At 44.6% G+C, this 23,971-nt stretch overlaps 1 protein-coding gene and 1 long non-coding RNA gene across 4 annotated transcripts in view; one reads left to right on the plus strand and one right to left on the minus strand.

Annotated features, from left to right (window-relative positions):
* LOC125947057 (translation initiation factor IF-2-like) overlaps window positions 1-23,971 on the minus strand; it is a 550,732-nt gene that overhangs the window by 383,482 nt on the left and 143,279 nt on the right. The window lies entirely within an intron of this gene.
* On the plus strand, window positions 1,899-8,370 carry LOC125947060 (uncharacterized). 3 transcript variants are annotated; one of them, XR_007468099.1, is made up of 4 exons: window positions 1,899-2,125; window positions 3,052-3,172; window positions 4,369-4,624; window positions 8,095-8,370. It is a non-coding gene; the product is annotated as an uncharacterized LOC125947060 (long non-coding RNA). The 3 variants fall into 3 exon arrangements; XR_007468100.1 differs by having other exon boundaries at window positions 1,900-2,125; window positions 4,369-4,621; XR_007468098.1 differs by lacking the exon at window positions 8,095-8,370 and having other exon boundaries at window positions 1,926-2,125; window positions 4,369-4,980.

The raw sequence follows: 23,971 nt of genomic DNA on the forward strand, positions 1-23,971 counted from the left end.
GTGTACAATTCCATTGGCTGCGCTGTACGTCCGGTCGTAGCGTCTATACGTATTTCACGAAGAAAAAAACATGAAGCAAACGTAAAAAATGTGCTAGATTGAAGGCAGCATACATGCAAGACCTAAGGCCTTTAACCACGTTAATTGAGGAAACTGAAAAAGTGAAAAATAAATTCAAGGGTTGTACGTGCCTAAAATATGAAGCAGACCGTAGGTGGAGACTCCGGATTAATTCTGACCACCTGGGTTCTTTAAGATGCACATCAATCTAAGTACACGATCGTTGTTGCGTTTCGATCCTGTCGTACCCGCGATCTCTAGCTGAGCAGCGCGATGCTATAGCCACTTACCTACCGTGGCGGGTAACAGAAAAACGTGTGCCTACGCTGAGCAGCGGCGCAAATTTAGTGTGAGCGTTAATTTCAGATAGATGAACAGGTGAGTCCGATGATATATTTTTGTGGCAGAAGATCGACCTGCACAAAACCTGTGCGGTTTTCTGCAGGCTGCCACAATGGGCGTTTTTCGCACGATGCTAGTTCAACCTCCCCGCCAGCGCGTTATTTGACAGTTTTTAGCTCCTACGGCAATCTGCACATTGAGCTGCATCAAAATTCCGCTGTCAGCTGTTCAATCCAGTAGTAAAAAAAAACTATAGTATCGCAACTTCATCAATTTCTTATTACACTTTTCACCATCGTGTACTCCGAAGTTGTGAGACTGAATCGTTCATTTCATCGCTCTTTCAAATTAAATACCTATATACGCTCAAAAGCTATAGCTAAAACTGGCGCTATAAATAATGATGTGCACGTTGGGGGGAGAGCAGCATATCATGGCATTTCGTCTAGACGTGTTCGTTTTGCCCAATTATTTGCAACCACGTACCGCACGGCGATTTTAGAAGTGCACCACATATTGTAGTAAGCTTTGCCCGAAATTTTAATACTGCAACGTTTATTTGCGACATATTTGAAATGTTTTGAATGACCTTGCTTTGTATGTTTACTTGGAATATTTTTCACAATAGAAGCGCGCACTTAACAAACTCGTAACACTGCACCAAAACCGATATTGCAGTCACCAGGACTGCGCACGGTTGGCCAGCAGCTCAGTGCAGCCATATACAGCCGATGCATGGCGGGGGGGGGGGGGGGGGGGGGGGTATTATGCCAGCGTCTACCTAGATTGGAGCGCTTAAGGCGGGCAAATTTGCTTTCGAAGTAAGTTTGTAGTCCACGTGCACTTCTCACAACGTTTACAAGGGCTTTGCCCAACATAAAACACCTTCGATAATTCGCGGTATCTTTCAGAGCCGCGTATACTGAATCTACTCTGTCTGCTTTGGACGTGTTCTTAGGTGCGCATTACAAAATTGCGATATCGTTTAGTATTGCTATGTCGCAGAGTTTTAAACTTGACACTTTCCAATTTTCGAGACTCTTTCGAAAGACAGCGCCGACATTAAATCAACATCTGCTTCCAGCCCATACTTGATTTTACATTTTATTTTAAATGCAAAAAACGTCATCGAAATCGGTGTAGCGATTCCTGAGAATGTCGATTTCACCATTCCTAACTATCCGGAGCTAACGCTGCAAGCATTGCGCATTTCAGTGCGCGCGCTCTACACGAGCGCGTTTCCGGAGTTTCCTTTCTCCATGCTAACGAAAGGCTAACGGCGCCGTGACTGGCAGACATGGAAGGAGGATGAGATTGGAATTTTCTACCTCCCCCCATGCCCGACGGCCCTGGCTGCATAGCGCCGTTGCCTCTTCACAACCACTCTCTCTCGACGCCTCCAACCTCACTTTGCCGTTCTCTCTCACACCTGAACGTCGCCCCCGAGGGCTCCGATGTCGCTGCGCATGCGTGAGCTGAGAGAAGGTGAGAAAGGAGAACAACTCTCCTTTGCCGGATGTGACGTCACATTATTGTTTGTTTTTTGCTTTTTGAACTAGCTACTCTCGAACTCAGACACTATGGTTCGCGCCTCGTTCGCGCGCGCATTGTGAGCATTCAAGTTTCGTTTTTTGCACTTGCTTAGTAGCTGAAATTGCGGACATTGCAGGGTTGGGCTTGATGACATTTGTTGCTCAGCTGCCGCGACACATTTGGAGCAAAGGTGAGTGTCGTGCGATTGCCCGTTCTCTAGCTGACACTTGTAAAAACAACCGGTTGCGTATTTGAGCTGTGGCCGATGTGATCTCGAAATTCGAAGGAGCACGAAACGGTTGTCGCAGGTCTCGTAGTGATCGCAGGATAATTTATTCGTTCGTGCCTTCAACAAGTACTATCACAGTTCCTACGCGTTACCCCGATGTAAAACGAACGGCGGAAGCGTTCACGCGCCGGAAAATGCATGCACTCAACTAGCTCTATCGGTGAATGCCGTCCTTTGGTATATATCTCGTGCGTAGGTCTTTGTTTCTCCATCTCTATGGGATGACTACGCTATGCGCCTCTTATTTACCCATGCAATTCAATTACCTTGCTCACTGCTTGCGCTGACCGCGGTAGGTGCGTCAGAGGCTTTCATTTGTTGCAGTGAGATAAAGAAAGCGTATTTCTTTCAATTACAGCTTCTTAGCAACTCTTTTGAGAGCCGTGGAGTTAAATCGCGCAATGTGTACGTTGTGAGCAAGCTGTTAACCAAACCCGCTTTACTGCTGCTGTCGCTTTTACGGGCACCTTCAAAATTAAACATATATGAGTGTATGAATTCAGCTCACCTTTCTATACACATCCGTTGCTTTCGTTGTTCGTAGATCATGTGCGTACCTTTGCAACCGTAATCGACATTGTAAAAACAGCAGGAAGGCAGATGACACAAATACTGTGTCCGCCTTAATTGTTGTCTGTGCTGTTTTTATAATGTAAACAACTCCACACACTTGCTGTTTACACCAAAACAATCTTAATATTTTTTTTTTTTTCTTGTAGGAGGATTTGCTTCTAACTGCGGCAGTGACGTTGTGTATTGTCCTCAGGAACGCTTGCGGTGTGCACATTTGTCTAATTTGTTTCACTGTGCTGCTGCTGTCTTTACAGCTTCTGCTTATTTCCTTTGGCCGCACCTTATATTTGTTGTCTTTGTCAACATCTGACCTGTTTCTGCCTTGTTGAAAGCAAGTGGCCACAAGTACTGCTTAGTTTGCTCAGTCTAAACCTGGTATGTATATCTATTTGCTAAGGGCATGCTTCTGCTCCTTTAAAGGTTGCTTTAACTAATAGTGGTTTGAGTCATTGTGTATGACACCAGATAATTATTGTTCTAAATGGTGGCAAAGCTTGTCCGTGCACAGATTTAAAGTATGGAGATGCTAAACATTAAAATGTTCCAAGTTGCCACAAAGTATTACACGCATTTAAATTTGCAGTCGCAAAAGACGTACTAAAAGTATAATCCACAAAATTTGCTTCGAGGTGTCTTGAGACAATGAATTGTAGAGAAAGAATTCTATTGTGAGTTGCCAATGCTTGTCGTGAGCTCTAGCCCATTTTTCTATGCAGCCACTGTTGCTTCGTTGTCTGTGCTTGTTACTAACAAGAAATTGAGCTCCGTGGTTCCCCTGATTTTTGTAGCTCATAAAATGCAAATGTCTCGACATTGGCAGCCTTAGTGCCTCAAGGTAGAACACGAGTGTTCATTGGCCAGTTGCCTGCTTTTAAGATAATGTTGTATTTAATGTCAGGGGTTTAAAGGATACTTCACATCTGCCATCATGGCTGTTTGTTCTGCTGTCTAGCACTTCCAGGACAAAGTTTGGTACACATGTGAAACTATCCAAGAAAATGGACATTGGGACAACTGCTGACGTAGCTCACTTGGTAGAGCATCGCAAGCGCAAAGCAGAAAATGTTGGTTAAACTCCAACCGGCAGCAAGTTGTCTCTTAATGCAAAGCATTATCATGATCTATTTTCGAATTTCTTAGTACACCTGCCCAGGTAGCTTCATTAATAATTAGTAATGCTCCTGATGGTGGGTATTGAACACGAGTCCCTAGTGCAGCAGCCCAATTATTTGCCCATTAGGCTACAGATGCATGCATAGCTCGCCAGATTAACCGCACTGGTTCTCTCGTAGCAGCTAATGCTTTCAGGTGTTATGTGACACTCGCAGAGTTTGGGATTCACCCGTTTCAGCTCATATGCAACATATAAAGCAGGTGTTGTGTTTGCTTTGGTGACGCGTTGTGCGTGCAATTGTTTTTGGTTTCTCTATTTTGGTGTATTGTGCTTTGTATTCGATATGGTGCTGGGCATTACCTCAATCACAGCTTCGATGCTGTGCCCAAAGAAAAAAACATTTGTAAGCAGGTGCTCGAGTGACTTGAAGCTCACTCTCCCTCATTCTCTCTTGCAGGTAGTGCATCCAGTTTAGCACCGTGCACATGTGTACGGACGCGTGCACGGACATAACGCTGCTGCCCATCGCGAGTCGTAAGCGAAAAAAAAAAGGCCGACTGAAAAAAAACAAGAAGAAATATAATAAGCTGCACGATCAACAGATTTTTGAAGAGACCGTTTCAACAGAGATATCTGAAGCAGATCGTTATTGGACATGAAGAAATGTGCAGTGGATAACAGCAAAACATGTGGTAACCGACTGACTGACGGTAGTAAGGCTCACAGCCTAAGTTTTTCACTATTTACACCGATAATGTAGCACGTATTTACGCAATTACATCACCTGCTATGCGCAGCAGCTGCACTCAATTGAAGCCGCCAACGCAGCGATGCACCATTTGCTATTTCAGGATCACGAAAAACAATGTATTCACCGAAGTACAGCGGCGGTTGACCTGTCGGCAAGCTGTTAATTCACATATGGCGAAAGCAAATGTCGCGGAGTCCAAGCCCACGAAACTGCGCTCACAAGAATATCGCGCACGCTTGGGCCTTTCCGACATGCACAATAGCGCACGCAGAGCGTGGTGCAGCCGACACCCGACATTCGTGACTGATCTACGTTCAAGAGTAGCTATTTCAAAAAGCAAACAAAAAAAAAGAAACAATGTGACGTTGCATCCGGCAAAGGAGAGTTGTTCTCCTTTCTCACCTTCTCTCAACTCAGGCATGCGCAGCGACCACGGAGCCCTCGGGGGCGACGTTCAGGTTATACGAACGTCCGTGAAAGCATTGCTTTCGAGCAAACCTTTTCAAATTAAGTTTTCGCTCATGTCCACGAGATAGCAAATTTCAGTGTTACATTAGCCGCTATATTTTCCAATTTCATGTGACCTAGCTACCTCAGGTTGCATTTACGCGCCGAGGCTTTTAACAAAAATAGTTGTCAGCTGAAAATCAAAGCGGTGGTGCCACTATTTGGATGTTGTGATATTTGTGAAATTGATTATATTTTTCCCCTAGTCATGCTAAACTACTTACCGGTCACATGCTTGGACTTCTGAAGGAGCACTTGAAAGGTTTTCCTTCCAACCCAGTATTGTAACTGACGCCTGTCATAGGTATGAGAGTGGTATTTGCCCTGCAGCACTGCCATGAGTTCAAGATCCAGATGTGTCTCATGTAATAACTGTGCTCGCCGACTGTCTCTATCCGTATGTCACTAGAAAGTACAAAGGATACATTTCTGAATTGTTGCAACATTTATTTTTCGTTAAATGCTCAAAATATTTTTTTTTCTTTTCCTGATCAATAAGGACTTGCACAGATTGCAGATTTGCATAGTTTGAAAAAAGTATTGCATAGTGGGCCTGTAGGTTTTTTTAAATTTATTGTTACCCTTCAGACTGGCCAAATATGTTGACAGCAACAGCGAATACCTCCTTGCTGTATTTGCATTTCCTTGGAATGTCTGTTCCGTGTTCTTCATAACAGTACATGGTGCCATTTAGTTTTCTACCGTGTCGAATTGTGCACTGACACTTTCAAGTGAGCAAGTGTAGGTTTGTATTGCAACGGAAATAACAACATGAGTGCTTCTTCAATTGTCTTCCATCACCGCCTTGCTAGTGCCTGCTTCAATGTGCAAGAATGGCTTGTAACAATATTGTTAAGTGTTTCATGTGAGGATATGGAATACAATAATTTTCTCTTTTTCTCTGAACATATTCAGCCGGAAAAACATGTTGACAGCTATGCCTTTTTCATGTTGGCCATAGCATTTTGTAGATAATGGTGTGACAGCTTGGGAAGTGTCTGAAGAGTATTGTTAGTTGGTGCATAATCATATTGTTGCTACTGGGAGGATCACAGGCACTTTTTTTTTCATACTATTAACATGTTTCCATTTTTCCATTTTTCATACTATTAACATGTTTCCATTAACATGTTTCCATAAGTAGACCTGGTCACTTTTTTAGTTTGTCATTTACTTTTGTTACACATCAGTATTATATACTATCAATTAAGTTGGGATATGAAGCCATTTGATGTTGCATTCATGGAGAATCCTGGCCAATCCCTCGTCATGGGTGTGCCATATTTCATAGGCAACACTCATTATATAGTCTCTCTTCTTGTGGTAAGAGTGTATCCCAAAGCCTGTTTTGGATGCTTGCAGAGCAGTTGAGATTTAGACATCAATGCCAGCTCACAAAGCACCTCATACGGTAATCAGCCAGCCGCCTCCGCAGATGGGGAATTCTGCAGTTTGCAATCGTACTGTTTCGGTTGTCCTTGGCAGAGATTTCAATTGTACACAGTGGGAATATATTGTAGGACCATATAAAAATAATGCGATGACAATGGCCATGTGGCTTAAATTATAGTAGATTACGACCAGCATTAGCTCAAGCGCTGCTAAAGGTGTGTGGTATGTAAAAATTAATAAAGTGCTGGTTTTAAATTAAAGTGCAGCCTAGCAGGTTTCGAGAAGTTTTACTCTGGCAGAATGACAAAATGAAATTATTTGAAATCAGTGATGCCACGCTGATGAGGCTTGGGCATGAATATCCTCTAGCCAAATTCACAAGGATCTTGAATGAATTCTTCACTAGGCTCAACAGTTTTGTTGTTTCCCTATATTGTTTCTATAGGAACAGTGCACAACAAAAATCTTGCGGCTTCCTGTTGTCTTAACACCCTATAATTGCCTTATATCCATGGTTCTCAGCCATGGATGTGTCGGTGACCCCTTGTGGATTGGTGGAAGTGATGGGGACCACTTGCAATGACGGGAGAGGGGGGGTATAAACTAACACAATATTAGGCGTGAAACAGGTGCCTTTTATTGCTACTTTGCAAAGAATGGTCAAACAAAAGTGCCACTTCAACTCAGTCTGGACAGCTTGTCAATACATGATGCAGTCACGCTTAAGCAGAGTCACATATCTGCAGCCACATTCAACCTGTTTCTGTATTTGCTTTTCAAGTATGCAAGCATGGAAAAAGCATGCTTGCATGCATATGATATAAAACTGCAACAAAAGCTTTACAGCCATCTTATGTAGAAGGGAAAACATTTCTGCAGTCCCCAACCAGAATGCCTCAAGACTTGCAGTGGCCACAAAAAAAAAAAAAAAAAGAAAAACTTGGTTGCTTTTTTTGTTAGTGGGGGTTTTGCGGATCCCCCATTTGAGAACCACTGCCTTAGATGTAGAGCCATTTGATGTTCATCAATTAATATTTACACAGGATTTAGATGACGCCTTTAAAGACAAGTGTCCCTTATGCTTCCACGTAAAGAAGCACTGACATAGGAGTTTTGTGCTTAATTTTTTATATTAATTTGGTTGCACATGCCAGCTTTTAAGATCACACCATGCCGTTGAAAAGCTGGGTGTGCTTTGAGCGATTCTTAACGAATGCCAAGACCTGTTTCACTAAATAAAATATTCTTTTGGCCCTTATCAAACATCTTAACTGAAATTAATTTAATTCTGGTGTTCTACAAGTCACAACTGTGGTTGCGGACTCCGGCTTAATTTTGATTGCCTGAGGTATTTTATAGTGCACCCAATCCACACATGCGTTCTTGTATTCCGCCCCTATCCGAATGAGAATTGTGCTGCTGAGGTCGCCACAGCCAGGATCGAACCCGCAACCTCAGCAGCTTCTCAGACATTTCTGTGCATTCAGCACAAAATGAGTCTGCTCTACAAACTTTTCTACTGGTACTTCTCAGGGAACATGGAGCATCACCCTCACCTTCCAAGTGGCTCCTCCCATCACACATCAAATGTGCACCAAGAAAGAAAGGCCAATGTTGTGGTGCAGAGAGGCCTTGACATGTTCGGCATTCAATAGCACAATAATGGCATGGCTTACTCACAAACTGGAGCATGCATCACTTGCTTCTGATCTACCATGCCATGATGTCGTGAAATCGTGGAGCCAAACTGCCTTTGGCATTTTTAAATGTTCGCATTAAGGATAATATATTTCTTGTGCACAGAAGCAATATAAAGTTTCAGTAGTGTAATTAACTGATTGACAGCTACACACGCATAAGAAAAAGATTGTGCCAGGACTACTTAAACTCTGCAATCTTTAAGTTAGCTTGGCCCATTCTTGCAATGTTACACATTTCAGATGAATGCAGGTCACTCATTACAGTTATGCCAGCTTTTGTACGTTTTAGACATGCAATGTTTGCCCCAGTTTTATACGGCGATCATAGATAGCCACACCACGTTGGTAGAATAATTCAGAAGTAAATTTTAGTAAAAGCACCATTTATGCCCGGGCTTAGACTATGCCAGTGTAATTTGTGATTCTCATCAGCAATACCAAATCAATAAACTTGAACGCGTTCAGAAATTGGCAGCAAGATTTATTTACTCTTCCTATCGACGAACGTAATCTCCAACAGCCCTGCTAACAAGGGCAGGACTGCAAACAGTGAATGTCTGGAGAAAAATAGCCTGCCTAAAGTTCCGTTATCAGTTGAACAGTAAATTTACCTAACTCACCTGCTCCCACCTAGAAGAATGTTCTTTACCCTATAACTCACGAGTTGATGTGTACAAATATTAATTTCTTGTTCACACTATAGCTATGTGGAATAACCTTGTTCCTGAAGTTTTCAATGGTGTTGATGGCTTGACTTTTTTTGAACGGAATTTGGACTTTTATTTTTTATAAGTTGTATTATTATAGTATTTTTTTTCTTGATTATAGTTTTTTCTTCTTATTATAGTATTTTTTTTTCTTATTATAGTATTGATGACAGATTTTATTCTATTGTATATGCACATCCCACCCTGCAACAGCCCTTTTGGGCTTACAGTATTCTAAATAATAAAGTAAAATGGGGTTGCTCCATGTTCAGGTCTACAAGCATGGCATTGTAAATGGGCGCCAGAAGCAGCAGCTTTTCAAGGTATTTTGCTGCACCATCCAATTATTGTGCCCCTCTCCACTCTCACTGGTGAACAAGGGGCTTTCAAGGTATGCTGTGCTGTTCCTAAAATGCCGCCCGAGGCGGCTGTCTGTTTTGCCTACAGGATGAAAAGTCCCTGGCCAGGAGTGCATCAAACATGCAGAAAAAGCTGTTGATTGTGCTACTGAAGTTCTAGAGATGAACTGTAGTTTTGCTCTCAGGTTGAAAAATACAGCAATGCTGTAGCAAGCAGTGTGGTGAAAGCTGTTGCAGGGCTCTTCCAAGGCATAGCCAGCACTGCATGCACATACTTTGCACGCACGAGGCTTTAGCAATAATACTTCTAGTAAATTGCATTTGTCCAGCTTCACTCTGTTTTTAATACTGGCAGGTTTTAAAATCCGTGAGAAAAGGTAGGCCTTTTTTCTTTTAATTGGCTTATGCACAAGAAAGTGTGTGTGCATGGAAGGGGGCTTCTTTATCAAGCCACATGATAAAGTGAAGCCTTGTGCATTTGTCTGCAGTCACTCACTGCGCTTTCAAACACGCAATCAGAACAGAGAGCACAGGAAAACACACAAGCAGTAGATTCAGCAATTTATTTCAAACAAATGCAGTTTTATTTTACAGAATGACCACATTCCCAAAAAGCAACCACATGCTATGCACATAATACAACCAACTTAGGTTAATTCAGCAGCTGTTAATGTGTACTACCTTTATATGTTCAAATGTTTCAAGTCTCAAAGCGTGCCCCTGCTTTGTAACTTGTCCTTTTAACTTAAATGCTAAATTTAGCACGATTACCACACTGATAGAAGAAAACTACATATTGTCACGGTATGATTCATCTAGAGGAGCATCGATGAAGAAGACGCTGATGATCTGGCGCATGCTCTCGACTATATGGTTGACGCTTGATCGCCTTGTAAATATACTGTAAATACGTTTTCCTGTTGTGTTTGCCTCCCCGTAACATCTTGGTGGAAGTGCTGGGGGTATAACGCAAGACGGAGCTTCGCAGCGGCCGCCAAGTCGCCACTCTAGTCATGTCCACCAGCGGTGAAACTGTGTCAGCGGCGGCCGCCATGCCAACAGTCGTCCTGGCTCCACCCCGTGACCCTGGGACCTTTTCCGGCACTGCTGGCGACGAGGTCGACAAATGGATTCGACTCTACGAATGCGTAAGCGCACATTACAGGTGGGACCCGACCATGATGTTGGCGAATGTCATATTTTATCTAAAGGGAACGGCGAAGGCCTGGTTCGATAACAACGAAGAGGAGCTCACAAGCTGGAGCGTATGTAAGACTAAACTTCGCAAGTTGTTTGGCCAACCTGCAGGCTGCCAGCGTGCTGCCAAGCAAGAACTTGCCTCGCGTGTGCTGACGCCTACTGAGTCGTACTTGACGTACATTCAGGATGTGCTGACCCTTTGCCGGAAGGTTGACGCCAAGATGACAGATGCCGATAAGGTTGCGCTGCGCACCTGCTGAAAGGGATCGCGGACGATGCGTTTAACCTGATCGTGTTTAAAAACTCTTCGACAGTCAACGAGATTATTACTGAATGCCGACGCTTCGAAGATGCTAAAAGCCGACGTATCGCCCACCAATTCGCCCGCCTTCCGAACACGGCAGCGACATCAACGTGTGAGGATGTTCATATGCCGACTCAGCCTTCAACATCGGAGACCATCACCCGAATTGTTCGACGCGAAATTGAAGCCGCATCGCCTCGCCCGCACATTTAATGCGAGGAGAGCCCTGTGATGCCCCACCTACGATATCCCTTATACAATTCGTTGTTCGTCAAGAACTGGCAAACGTGGGCCTTCAAACCATCTGCTCTGTGAACCACCCTGACAGTTACCCTTCGGCCACCTTTAACCCTCTCCAACGCCGTTACCCCACTCCAAATTATCGCGATCCAAATGCGTGGCGGACGCCTGACGACAAGTCAATTTGCTTTCGATGTGGACGTGTTGGACACATTTCACGATATTGCCAAAGTCCTTGGCCCTCGTCTTCTCGACCCAGCTCATCCAGCTTCCGCTATCCACCCCGAAGCCAGCACCAGGTACCAAGCCAACCTGACCAAGAAACATCTGCCGAGACCACTACTACCACCGCCCATTACAGCCGCTCGCCCTCCCCACGACGCCGACCTTCTCGGTCACCCCCACCACGCCGTTCCCCGTCCCCGTCTTACTCCCGGCGTTTTCCTTCGGGAAACTAACGGCTGCAGCTCCTGGAGGTGATGCTGCTATTCCGACCTGCTCTCCAATTCCTCTGTTGACGCTCCCTACCAATCAGAACTTGATTGACATTGAAGTGGATGGCCTACCTGTTACTGCTTTGATTGACACCGGCGCCCATATTTCTGTTATGAGTTCTCACCTCCGTCGGCAGTTGAAAAAAGTTATGACCCCTGCCCCATCACGTGTTGTCCAAGTGGCCGACGGTGGTACGTCTCCCGTAGCTGGCCTTTGTACCGCACATGTCAGTGTAGCCGGCCGTCAAACTTCTGTTTTGTTCACCGTCCTCGTCTGCTGTTCCAATGACGTCATCCTCGGTCTTGACTTTTTGTCCGCCCACTCCGCCCTCATCGATTGTTCCGCTGGTACTGTACAGCTTGACCTATCAAGTGTAATTGATCAACCCAGACCAATCAAGCGTCGGCTCTGTTCTGCTGAGCACGTCCGTTTGCCGCCGCAAGCCGTGACTTCTGTTGCTGTGACGCCCTCTCCACCAGTCCCCAACGGCGATTATGTGCTCGCTCCCATCACCGCCGTTCTGTTGACGCACAGTGTTGGTTTGCCTCACACTGTTATAACTATAAGGGACAATCTTACTTGTCTTCCTGTGTTCACAAGTGCTCCCACAAGGCATTTCACTCGCTATGCTGACGCCCTCCTACGATTACGTTATCTCGACCTTGTCTCCTCCGGATGCTGGTCGCTCGCACACCACCGATATCCCGTCTTCTTCGCCAGGTCTGTCTCCTCCCGACCTGAAGAAAATGATTGCTCCAGACCTTTCGCACCATCACGCTGACGATCTCCTTCGACTCCTCTTCTCTTATAGGGACGTCTTTGACCTTTGCGACCGTCCTCTGGGTCAAACCTGCGCTGTCAAACACCGCATAAACACTGGCGATGCCCATCCGATCCACCGACGGCCATACCGCGTCTCTCGAGCTGAGCGCCGCATCATTCAAAAGGAGGTCGACAAGATGCTTGCCAAAGATATAATCGAGCCGTCCTGCAGCCCTTGGGCTTCTCCTGTGGTTCTTGTTAAAAAGAAAGATGACAGTTGGCGATTTTGCGTGGACTACCGACATCTCAACAAAATCACCAAAAAAGACGTGTACCCGCTCCCACGCATAGACGACGCCCTGGATTGCCTTCACGGCGCCAAGTATTTTTCTTCAATCGACCTTCGGTCAGGGTACTGGCAGATCGCCGTTGATGACATGGACCGTGAGAAGACCGCTTTTGTTACCCCTGACGGCCTTTATCAGTTTAAAGTCATGCCTTTCGGCTTATGCAACGCCCCGGCCACCTTCGAACGCATGATCGACACCCACGGTTTTAAATGGTCCATTTGCCTGTGTTATCTTGATGACGTCATTGTATTTTCACCTAACTTTGAAACGCATCTCGACCGACTTTCTTCTATCCTTTCTGTTTTTCGCAAAGCCGGCCTGCAACTTAATTCATCTAAGTGCCACTTCGGACGTCAGCAACTTATCATGCTCGGTCATCTCGTCGACTCAACCGGTGTTCGCCCCGACCCTGACAAAGTTTGAGCTGTGCAGCAGTTCCCCGTTCCGACTTGCACAAAGGAAGTTCGTAGCTTTCTGGGACTGTGCTCCTACTTCCGTCATTTTGTGAAGAATTTCGCGGAAATTGCACGCCTTCTCACAAACTTACTGAAGAAAGGCGTCATGTTTTTTTGGGGTGCTGCACAGGCTGCCGCCTTCTCTACCCTCATCACGTCGCTCACTACACCACCAGTCCTGGCTCATTTCGACAGCTCCGCTCCAACAGAACTCCGCACCGATGCCAGCGGCTACGGAATCGGCGCTGTTTTAGTCCAGCATCAGAATGGGCATGCCCGTGTTGTCGCCTATGCTAGCTGTCTCCTTTCCTTAGCCGAACAGAACTACTCTATTACAGAACGGGAGTGTCTTGCTCTCATTTGGGCGGTGGGCAAATTCCGCCCCTATTTACATGGCCAGCATTTCACTGTCACTACCGATCACCACGCACTTTGCTGGCTTTCGTCGCTTAAGGATCCCAATGGGCGTCTTGGTCGCTGGGCACTCCGGCTCCAAGAATACACTTACTCTTTTTCTTATAAATCTGGCCGATTGCACCGGGATGCTGACTGTTTGTCCCGCAATCCCGTGGATCCGCCTGAAGCCTCCAATGACACGCCTGCATGTGTACTCTCTCTGCTTTAAGCCACATCCGTGATGAACAGCGCCGTGATCCCATTTTAAGTGAGCTTATTCAGAAGCTGGATTCCGCAGCGCCCGATCCTTCCCTTCGCCTCTTTGTGCTTAAAGATGACACGTTATATCGCTACAACGTCCACCCGGACGGACGCGAACTGTTGCTCGTCGTTCCTACACATCTGCGCTTGAGCGTTCTCGGCCAGCTACATGACGCCCCGACCGCTGGTCACCTTGGAGTTTCCCGGACCTACGATCGCGTTCGGCGTCGCTTCTTTTGACCCGGTCTTTACCGCTCCGTTCGTCGCTACGTAGCTGCTTGTGAACCCTGCCAACGCCGAAAGAAACCACCTAAGCCTCCTGCTGGCCTCCTTCAGCCCCTTGACGTCCCATCTGACCCCTTCTTCCGAGCTGGCCTTGACCTCCTCGGTTCTTTCCCGACCTCTACTTCTGGAAACAAATGGATTGCCGTTGCTACGGACCACTCCACCCGCTACGCAATTACACGCGCTCTCCCTACCAGTTGTGCTACGGACGTCTCTGATTTCCTGCTACACGATGTCATCTTACATCACGGAGCCCCTTGTCAACTCCTCACTGACCGTGGTCGTTACTTCCTCTCCAGAGTTATCGATGACCTGCTTCGCTCCTGCGCGACAAAACACAAATGTACGACGGCTTACCACCCGCAAACTAACGGCTCGACTGAGCGCTTCAACCGGACGCTTACTGACATGCTTTCTATGTATGTCTCATCTGACCATCAAGACTGGGATGTTGCGTTGCCCTTCGTTACATTCGCTTACAATTCCTCCTGTCATGATACAGCTGGTTTTTCACCCTTCTATCTTCTGTTTGGCCGTGACCCAACGTTACCTTTTGACACTATCATCCCCGATGCCGTCCATTTGCCAACTGAGTACGCTCGTGATGCCATTTCCCGAGCTGATGAGGCACGCCAAATTGCTCGCCGTCGCCTTACTACATCGCAAGGCCACCAGAAGCACCGCTACGACTCCCGTCATCGTGATGTTATCTATACTCCGGGTGCCCTTGTGCTTCTATGGACTCTCGACTCGGCGTGTTGGATTATCAGAAAAATTGCTTTCGCGGTACTCCGGACCCTACCGTGTCTTACGCCGTGTAACAGACGTCACGTATGAGATTGGCCCGCTCGAGTCTTCCTCGCCAACCGTTTCATCACCTACTGACGTTCACGTATCCCGCCTTAAACCTTACCACTCGCCTGGATCATAGCAAGCACCGTGACGGTGCTTGAGCAGCCAGGGGTCATGTCACGGTATGATTCATCTAGAGGAGCATCGATGAAGAAGACGCTGATGATCTGGCGCGCGCTCTCGGCTATATGGTTGACGCTTGATCGCCTTGTAAATATACTGTAAATACGTTTTTCTGTTGTGTTTGCCTCCCCGTAGCAATATTAAAATGGCAACTCCTTGTTGAACAGAAAAGTGTATACAGTAGACTTCCGTTAATCCAACTCCGGTTAATCTTTCGGTTAATTCGACTCTGACCAAAGATCTTGGCCAGCTCCCATGCAGTTCTACGGCCCTAAACATTTGTTATTTTGATCCTAAAATGGCATTCGCCAGATAATCCGAACTTGACCAAGCTACAGGCATGCACCTGACTCCAATAACGACCCCTTTTAGTGGCAGCGTCTGTTTCAAGATTTTCAAGCCATAACGGTAGCTCACAATGTCCGATTATGGTATTGACCTGGTTCTAAAGGGCACATTTTGTTTTCGAAGGAAATTAAGCCGGAAACTGCCTGCACTGTGCACTCGAGTGGGAAACTAAAACTGCATTTGCAGCATTCATACACTTTACTGCATAACAGCGGCTTTGTTGCAGCGAGGGCTGACTTTAGAAAATCAGCTTACATTCTCAAAAATAAGGTATGCGTTAGGTTTATACTTGGGTTTGAAGTTTTAAGTCATTTGCACTGCAGTTTTATAGTTTGGAAAAATAGAAAGTTGGCGCATGTTTGTCTCGGAGGCGTCTTAAAGTCAATTACATACTGCCATATGAATCAGCGGTGTTTTAACATTTTTTTTTAATGTTCAATTCGACCCACCGGATAATTGGATCAATTTCGTTGGTGCTGTCAGGGTAGAATTAACGGAAGTCAACTGTAGAAAGCCCATGCTGATGCACCAGGAAAGTAACCTATACTGCCTCACTGCATGTCGTCTTGCTTAGTCAGCAAAAAAGCATAGAAAAGTAAGCTATGCTGCCTCACTGCATGTAGTCTCGCTTAGTCGGCGAAAAAGCATGGAAAATGTGGCTCACACAATGTCCACAAATGTTCTGTTGCAGATTCAGTCATCCATCTTATCCAATCTTTACAGTGTAGCCATATCACCAATTGCTTAGCCTCCTATTTCCCAAAAAGTCATTGCAAAAAAAAGTGATATGATTCACGTTTTTTGCCATCCAAGCAGTGTTTATTGTCGTTTATTATTGCTTTCTGTAACCTAACCTGCATGTTAGCACTGAGCTATATGGCAAGCTTACTGAAAGCTAAAAAAGAATACTGGGCATTTACTTCTCCAAGTTATTTTTTTAGACATAAAAAGTTTGGTGCTTGATGGCGAGCCGCATTTGCGGAATGCTTGCAAAAACAGTAGCTTACATTGTCTTTCACTAGAATAGAGATATTAGCATCGCTGAGAAAGCCACTGCCTACTTGCCTGTGAGCAAGCTGTGGATCTGTTCATTGCAGATCCAGAAATAAAACAAAGAGGGCAGGCGAAAATGAACTATTCTGTATCATGTACATTTTCTCTCAATTTACATACTTACTTATGATGCCAGCTGCTAGAGTTTTAAAAGAACTTCGCAAAGAAACTTCATCAAGTATCTTCACGTGACCTGAACTTCCACGAACTCACCAGGAACCAGATAAAGAGCAGCAAGATTGGTCACAACTCGAATTTAACAATATTACTAAAGAGTCACGCGACACAGCATATATCTTGCATTGCATTACCACAAACATGGCTCCACACAATAGTTTTCTCTGAAAACATATGTGAATGCAGGGAACTGCAGTACGTTTACCATTGTAGTGAAGTTGATCAGCTCGATCACAGAGAAGAGAAAGGAATGACAAATTGTCCTCCAGCCTACCCCCTCCCAAAATGGCAATTCTTTCTGACCAGATCAATCTTATATGTATTTTCATTTAATATATATACAATGAGTATGGATATTGTATCAGAGAGTAGATAAGAGTTGGTCAGCAATGTCAAATGCACACAACCTGTGGCTTACAAAAGAAATGAAACTGGTCACTATTTAGTGACAGTTTTCTTTTGTGTGTAACAACTTGGCTCTTGACAAGTTTTTCATTCTATAAAGGTTTATACAGTGAAATATTTGGAGGCATTTGAGGTATCACCTGACCCAAGGGACTTCCAGTGGCAGCCTGTCTGGATCTCAAGATTCCGGACACCCACCAATATACAGCACATCTGACTGCAGCTGTGGGAAAACGAGGGATAAGGATTGATTGTGAGATTCATGGCAGTTCCGAAGTGTTTAACTTAGTACCTGCTATATACGAGGTCGAGACTATGCCACTAGACCACTGCTGTGCTGCAGTCGCCATAATATTAATTACTCATTGTGCAGCTGGGCTTGTTGGTAAAGATAGACAGAATGCCAACTCAAGTGACCACCGTGTGTGTCTGCTCATCCGTGTTCTCATGCTGTGGCTCAGCCTTGAATGCATGTGCTTGTCCGCTGAATTATCGTCCCATCTCCTTAACCAGTACTATTTGCAAATTACTCGAACATATAATACACACTCAAGTCATCAACTTCCTTGAAGACCATAACATTATTTTCAAGTATCAGCACGGTTTTCGCAAGGGCTACTCATGCGAAACTCAACTAGCTGGATTTATTAGTGACATACATGCATTGATAGACGCTGGGTTTCAAGTTGACGCAATATTTTTAGATTTTTCCAAGGCATTTGATCGTGTTCCACACCATAGGTTGTTACTTAAACTTTCACAGCTTAACATTCATCCTACCATAATTGCATGGATCACCGATTTTCTCTCATCTAGAATTCAATTTACATCAGTTAACAATTCTAACTCATCTTATGCTGATGTTACGTCTGGAGTTCCACAAGGCAGAACACTTGGACCTTTACTCTTTCTAATCTATATTAATGATTTACCCAGTTGCGTGTTATCCAAAATCAGACTATTTACAGATGATTGTGTACTTTATCGATGTGTAACAAGTAACACTGATAATCACTTACTACAAACTGACCTGGAGGCAATAAGTGCATGGTGTTTAATTGGTTAATGCCATTAAATATTTCCAAAACTAAACTCTTGTCTTTCACCAATAGGCCACGAATTCCAACAACCTACTCCCTTGATAACAACGCTGTGGAACTCGCCACAACTTACAAGTACCTTGGCATCAATCTTCAGTCAAACTTATCATGGAATAATCACATTAATCTTACCCTTGCCTCTTCTAACCGCACTCTCGGACTTATTAAACATAACTTAAAAGAAGCCCCAATGCATGTTAAAAACTAGCGTACACAACATTAATCCGTCCTAAACTAGAATACGCGTCTGCCATTTGGGATCCCGAACAAACTTATATCATCAGCAACATCGAAGCCTTGCAAAACCGTGCTGCGCGAATTCATTTTTCAGATTATTCACGTTACACCAGCGTCACCTCGTTAAAGAATAAAGCTGAGTTGGACACCTTAGCACTTCGCCGTAAAATTTCTCGCCTATCACTTTTCCATAAGCTTTATCATCATCCATCACTTCATGATGATTTCTTTCAGTCACCACCAGTTATCTTTACATGTCGTGACCATCCATACAAAGTCAAACGCATTAACTGCCAGTCATTCCATTATGCATATTCATTCTTACCGCGCACAATAACTGAGTGGAACGCCTTACCATCAGACATTGCCACGGAATCTGACTTGGCTAAGTTTCAAGATTTAATTCGCTCACGACTTGTCAACTAATCTTATTATTATTATCTTGGGACTTTTACAGTGTTTTCGATGTTTGTTGCTGTTTGCTTTTTATTGCAGTTGCCTTATGTTCTCCCAATATGTACTAATGTTTTCTCTGCAATAATTGTGACTTATCTTGTATATTACCTATGTTTCACTCTATTATTACTTTTGTTATATGCTCTTGTTTTTAATATGATGTATAATCTATCACCAGTGCCTGTGACCCCTCCCCCCCCATGTAATACCCTCATGAGGGCCTTTGGGGGTATTTGATTTTAAAAAATCTGTAGTTTCAACACTGGCTACTATATTTTGACGACTAATATACTTATGTTTTTTAACTTATAGCCAACTACATAATGTACCTCGTACTACATTCTGAACGTTGCTGCACTGTAGTGGGATTTCTGTGTAACGCACTGGCCTGTACCACCAAATGCCTGAAAAATGAAAAAAATAATTATGTAGATCCCACACACTGTGGGGATTTATGTTTAGGGTTCTGCCGAGCATTGCAGCATTGACCAACGTGTTTGTGTATGGCGAGTGATGTGTGACAAGCATTGCGAGGAGAGTACAAAGGCCCTTCGCTTTCGTACTCTCCTCGCAATGGTAGTATAATATAAAGGTTCTTTGCCTCTTCCTGCCTACACTGTGGTGGCTACTGTTTTGCCGAGTGGACAGCATGGCTTATGCGGTATGCACAAATGGTTATGTGCCCATTCTGGGCCCGTCTGCTGATTTGGGCATGGGTCACTGTGGCACAAGGAGTATAGAATCATATGCAGTATTAAGATGAATGTCATACTTTTCTGTGCATACACCTCTTGTCAACATTTTTCACTCAACGAGCACATACCACCTTCACCCTCAATGCAAAGGCTAGTACAATGTCGCACAGTAGTCCATGTTGTGGAAGCTGCTACAATGAAGGGACTGGGAAATGTGGGTGATTCGCAAAGCTGGAGCAGTCTAAAACACCTCGAAGTGCTGCCACAAAGGAAAGAATGGGAGAAACTGACATGCTCTCAATTTGACGAGCAACTTGTACATGCACACATGCTCCGACACATATCGTGCACCATAATGCATGGGCCACTACAGGCTTCATATAGCTAGCTACACATTGGCGAGCGCAAAGTATGTGCACAACAGCGCCTCATGGCTAAAGCGTTGGGCTGTTATGTTGGGAGACAGGTTGGACTCGCTGCCAGACATATTTTGTTTTCAATCGGAAAAGACTAACAGGAGCCGGGACATAAAATTGCCTACTGCAAAGTGCTTGGTATGAAGAAAGAATTCTTTGCGTTAAAAATGCTCAAATCCAGCACATGCAATATTTAGTAAGTACTTTTCACACACCTAAAATGCTTTGCGGTGGAGCACGGTGCAAGTGTGGTGGCTTTGCCACAAGGTTGACGTGCATAACAGTAAAGAGCAATGCAATAACAGCGGCTTTTTCACATAACCAAGGTTCATTGCGGTGCAGCACAGTGCAACAACCGCGGCTTCCACACAAAGCTAAGGTGCATAATGCTACAGCAAGATGGAGCAATGTTTTTCACAGATGCAATGTAGAGGCTGTTTGCGTGCACTTCAATGTTTTTATAATAACTAAAGTGGTTGTGAATCTTGCGACCATATGGCTAGGCGAAACGAAAAAGCGTCTGTCTGTCGCCTGTGTACAGATAACTATCATCATCAGCATTGGCTCAGCATCGTTGTCTCTTCCGAAGCTGGCTTGTTGGCACCCCGCGGGTTTCGCTCATGCCACTGCTCCCGCGTTCGTGTCTTCTTCCACAGCTGGCTCCGTTGCGGCTCATAATTCCAGCGTAGAATTTCACTTCTCTTGTGACGTCGTAATGGGGAGGCCGCATGAGCCATTGCTTAAGGAGGTATGAGCCATTCATTGTCTTACGTGACGGACAGATTTAATTTCAAAGAATCACAAGCAGCGGCAATGGCGGGCAAATGCTGCTAACCACACCGCCAAGCAAATGTGAGACATCGAACGCAGGCAACAACGGCGGACACACTTTCAGTGACGTCGTTCTCTCCGTCGCAGCCAAACATGTGTGTAACCTCATTAAGAAACACAGACGTAATTAACCCAGTCATAAACACTGCGGCCGCACGTTTCAGCTTTGCTGGTTAACCATCTGTATGGAGTGCTTGGGCGGTGATTTTTCCTTTTTTGTGTTTTTTTCTTCACTTTTCAGACTGCAGAATGCTTATTTCTACATTCATCATCATCATCATCAGCCTATATTTTATGTCCACTGCAGGACGAAGGCCTCTCCCTGCGATCTCCAATTACCCCTGTCTTGCGCTAGCGTATTCCAACTTGCGCCTGCAAATTTCCTAACTTCATCATCCCATCTGGTTTTCTGTCGACCTCGACTGCGCTTCCCTTCTCTTGGTATCCATTCTGTAACCCTAATGGTCCACTGGTATCCATCCTACGCATTACATGGACCTGCCCAGCTCCATTTCTTCCGCTTAATGTCAACTAGAATATCGGCTAGCCCGTTTGTTCTCTGATCCACACCGCTCTCTTCCTGTCTCTTAACGTTAGTCCTAAGATTTTTCGTTCCATCGCTCTTTGTGCGGTCCTTAACTTGTTCTCGAGCTTCTTTGTTAACCTCCAAGTTTCTGCCCCATATGTTAGCACCGGTAGAATGCAATGATTGTACACTTTTCTCTTCAACGACAGTGGTAAGCTCCCAGTCAGGATTTGGTAATGCCTGCCGTATGCACTCCAACCCAATTTATTCTTCTGTAAATTTCTTTCTCGTGATCAGGGTCCCCTGTGAGTAATTGACCTAGATAAATGTACTCCTTTACAGACTCTAGAGGCTGACTGGCGATCCTGAATTCTTGTTCCCTTGCCAGGCTATTGAACATTGTCTTTGTCTTCTGCATATTCATCTTCAACCCAATTCTTACGCTTTCTCGATTAAGGTCCTCAATCATTTGTTGTAATTCGTCTCCATTGTTGCTGAATAGGACAATGTCATCTGCAAACCGAAGGTTGCTGAGATATTCGCCGTTGATCCTTACTCCTAAGCCTTCCCAGTCTAAGAGCTTGAATACTTCTTCTAAGCATGCAGTGAATAGCATTGGAGAGATTGTGTCTCCTTGCCTGACCCCTTTCTTGATAGGTAACTTTCTACTTTTCTTGTGGAGAACCAAGGTAGCTGTGGAATCCTTGTAGATGTTTGCTAAGATATTCACGTATGCCTCCTGTACTCCTTGATTACGCAATGCCTCTATGACTGCTGGTATCTCTACTGAATCAAATGCCTTTTCATAATCTATGAAAGCCATGTAGAGAGGTTGATTGTACTCCGCAGATTTCTCGATTACCTGATTTATGACATGGATATGATCCATCGTAGAATATCCCTTCCTGAAGCCAGCCTGTTCTCTTGGTTGGCTGAAGTCAAGTGTTGCCCTGATTCTATTGGAAATTATCTTGGTGAATATTTTATACAATACTGAAAGCAAGCTAATGGGTCTATAATTCTTCAGTTCTTTAACGTCTCCCTTCTTATGGATAGTATAATGTTGGCGTTCTTCCAGCTCTCTGGTACACATGAAGTTGTGAGGCATTGCGTATAAAGGGCCGCAAGCTTTTTCAAGCATGATATCTCCTCCATCTTGATTAAATCTACTGTATTCCATCTTCTCCAGCAGCTTTTCCCTGGTCATGTCTTTCAAGGCCCTTCTAACTTCAGCGCTAGTTATAGAAGGAGCCTCTGTATCCGGTTCATCACTATTTGAATGAAAGTAGCTTGGCTGTTTTGGGCACTGTACAGGTCAGTATAGAATTCTTCCGCTGCTTTTACTATGTCATCGAAATTGCTGATGATATTACCATGCTTATATTCTCAGATGCATAATCTTTCCTTGTCCTTATTCCAAGCTTTCTTCTTACTTATTAATGCTGCGTCCATATATTTACGGCTTCATCATCTTTCCCACGTTATTAATTTCGTTAATCCCTTACTTTTTTACTTGTTTGATTAGTTCTTAACAGTTTCAGCGACTTCTATCTATCGCTTGAGTTGGACATTTTCATCTTCTGTCGGTTCTTTAGAGGCTTCCTTTTGTTCTTGGGTGAGGCCTCTTACCTACTGGTTGCCTTGGTGACCCTACATCCCACTCAATTGTGGCTTATGAGATCAACCTATGTTACGGTGTTCATTCTTACCTCTATGTTGTCTTTATCTTCCTTTTCTAAGCTGGCATATTGTTTGCAAGCACAGCCTGACTGGTCTGCTTTTTACCCTTACTGCCTCTCGGTTGGCCTTGTTTCTGTTGACTAATTTCATCTCTCTCTCTTCAAATTGAGAGAAATCCTAGACCTCACTAACCTATGGTCACTGCACTCTAACCTTACCTAACACTTCTAATCCTGCACTATGCTTGGATCGGCAGAGAGTATGAAATCTATTCATTCCTTTTTTCTCCATTAGGGCTTTTCCATGTCCACTCCTGTTGCTGCGCTTCCTGAAGAAGGTATTCATTATTCGGAGCGTATTCCTTTCTGCGAATTCTACTAACATCTCTCCTCTTGCATTCCTAGAATCGATGCCATAGTTGCCAATTGCTTGCTCGCCAAACTGCGTTTTCCCCACTTTTGCATTGAAGTCGCCCATGACTAAAGTATACTGAGTTTGAACCTTTCTCATTGCTAGTTCAACATCTTCATAAAAAGTTCTATTTCTTCATCATCGTGACTAGAGGTTGGGGCATAGGCTTGTATACCTTCATTTTGTACCTCCTATTCAGCTTTATTACGACGACTGCTACCCTCTCATTAATGCTGTAGAATTCATCAATGTTGCCCGCTATGTTGTTATGCACTGAAATCCTACCCCGGATTCTTCTTATCTGGAAGACCTCTGTAGCAGAGGACGTGGCCGTTAGTCAGCACTGTGTAAGCCTCGCAGTTCATTCTAACCTCACTAAGGCCAATAATATCCCAGGAAATGCCTGATAATTCTTCAAATAGTCCTGCTAAGCTAGCCTCACTCGATAGGGGGTACGTGTGTTGAACGTTGCCAGGTTCAGTTTCCATTGGCGGCCTGTCTTGACAGAGATTCTTAGCCCCTCTGCCGCGTAGCAGGTCTAACCGCGCCTGGTCAGGTGCTCCGCAGCCACTGGGAACTGAGGGCC

This window comes from Dermacentor silvarum, chromosome 7, assembly GCF_013339745.2.
Source record: "Dermacentor silvarum isolate Dsil-2018 chromosome 7, BIME_Dsil_1.4, whole genome shotgun sequence".
Lineage (NCBI taxonomy): Eukaryota > Metazoa > Arthropoda > Arachnida > Ixodida > Ixodidae > Dermacentor > Dermacentor silvarum.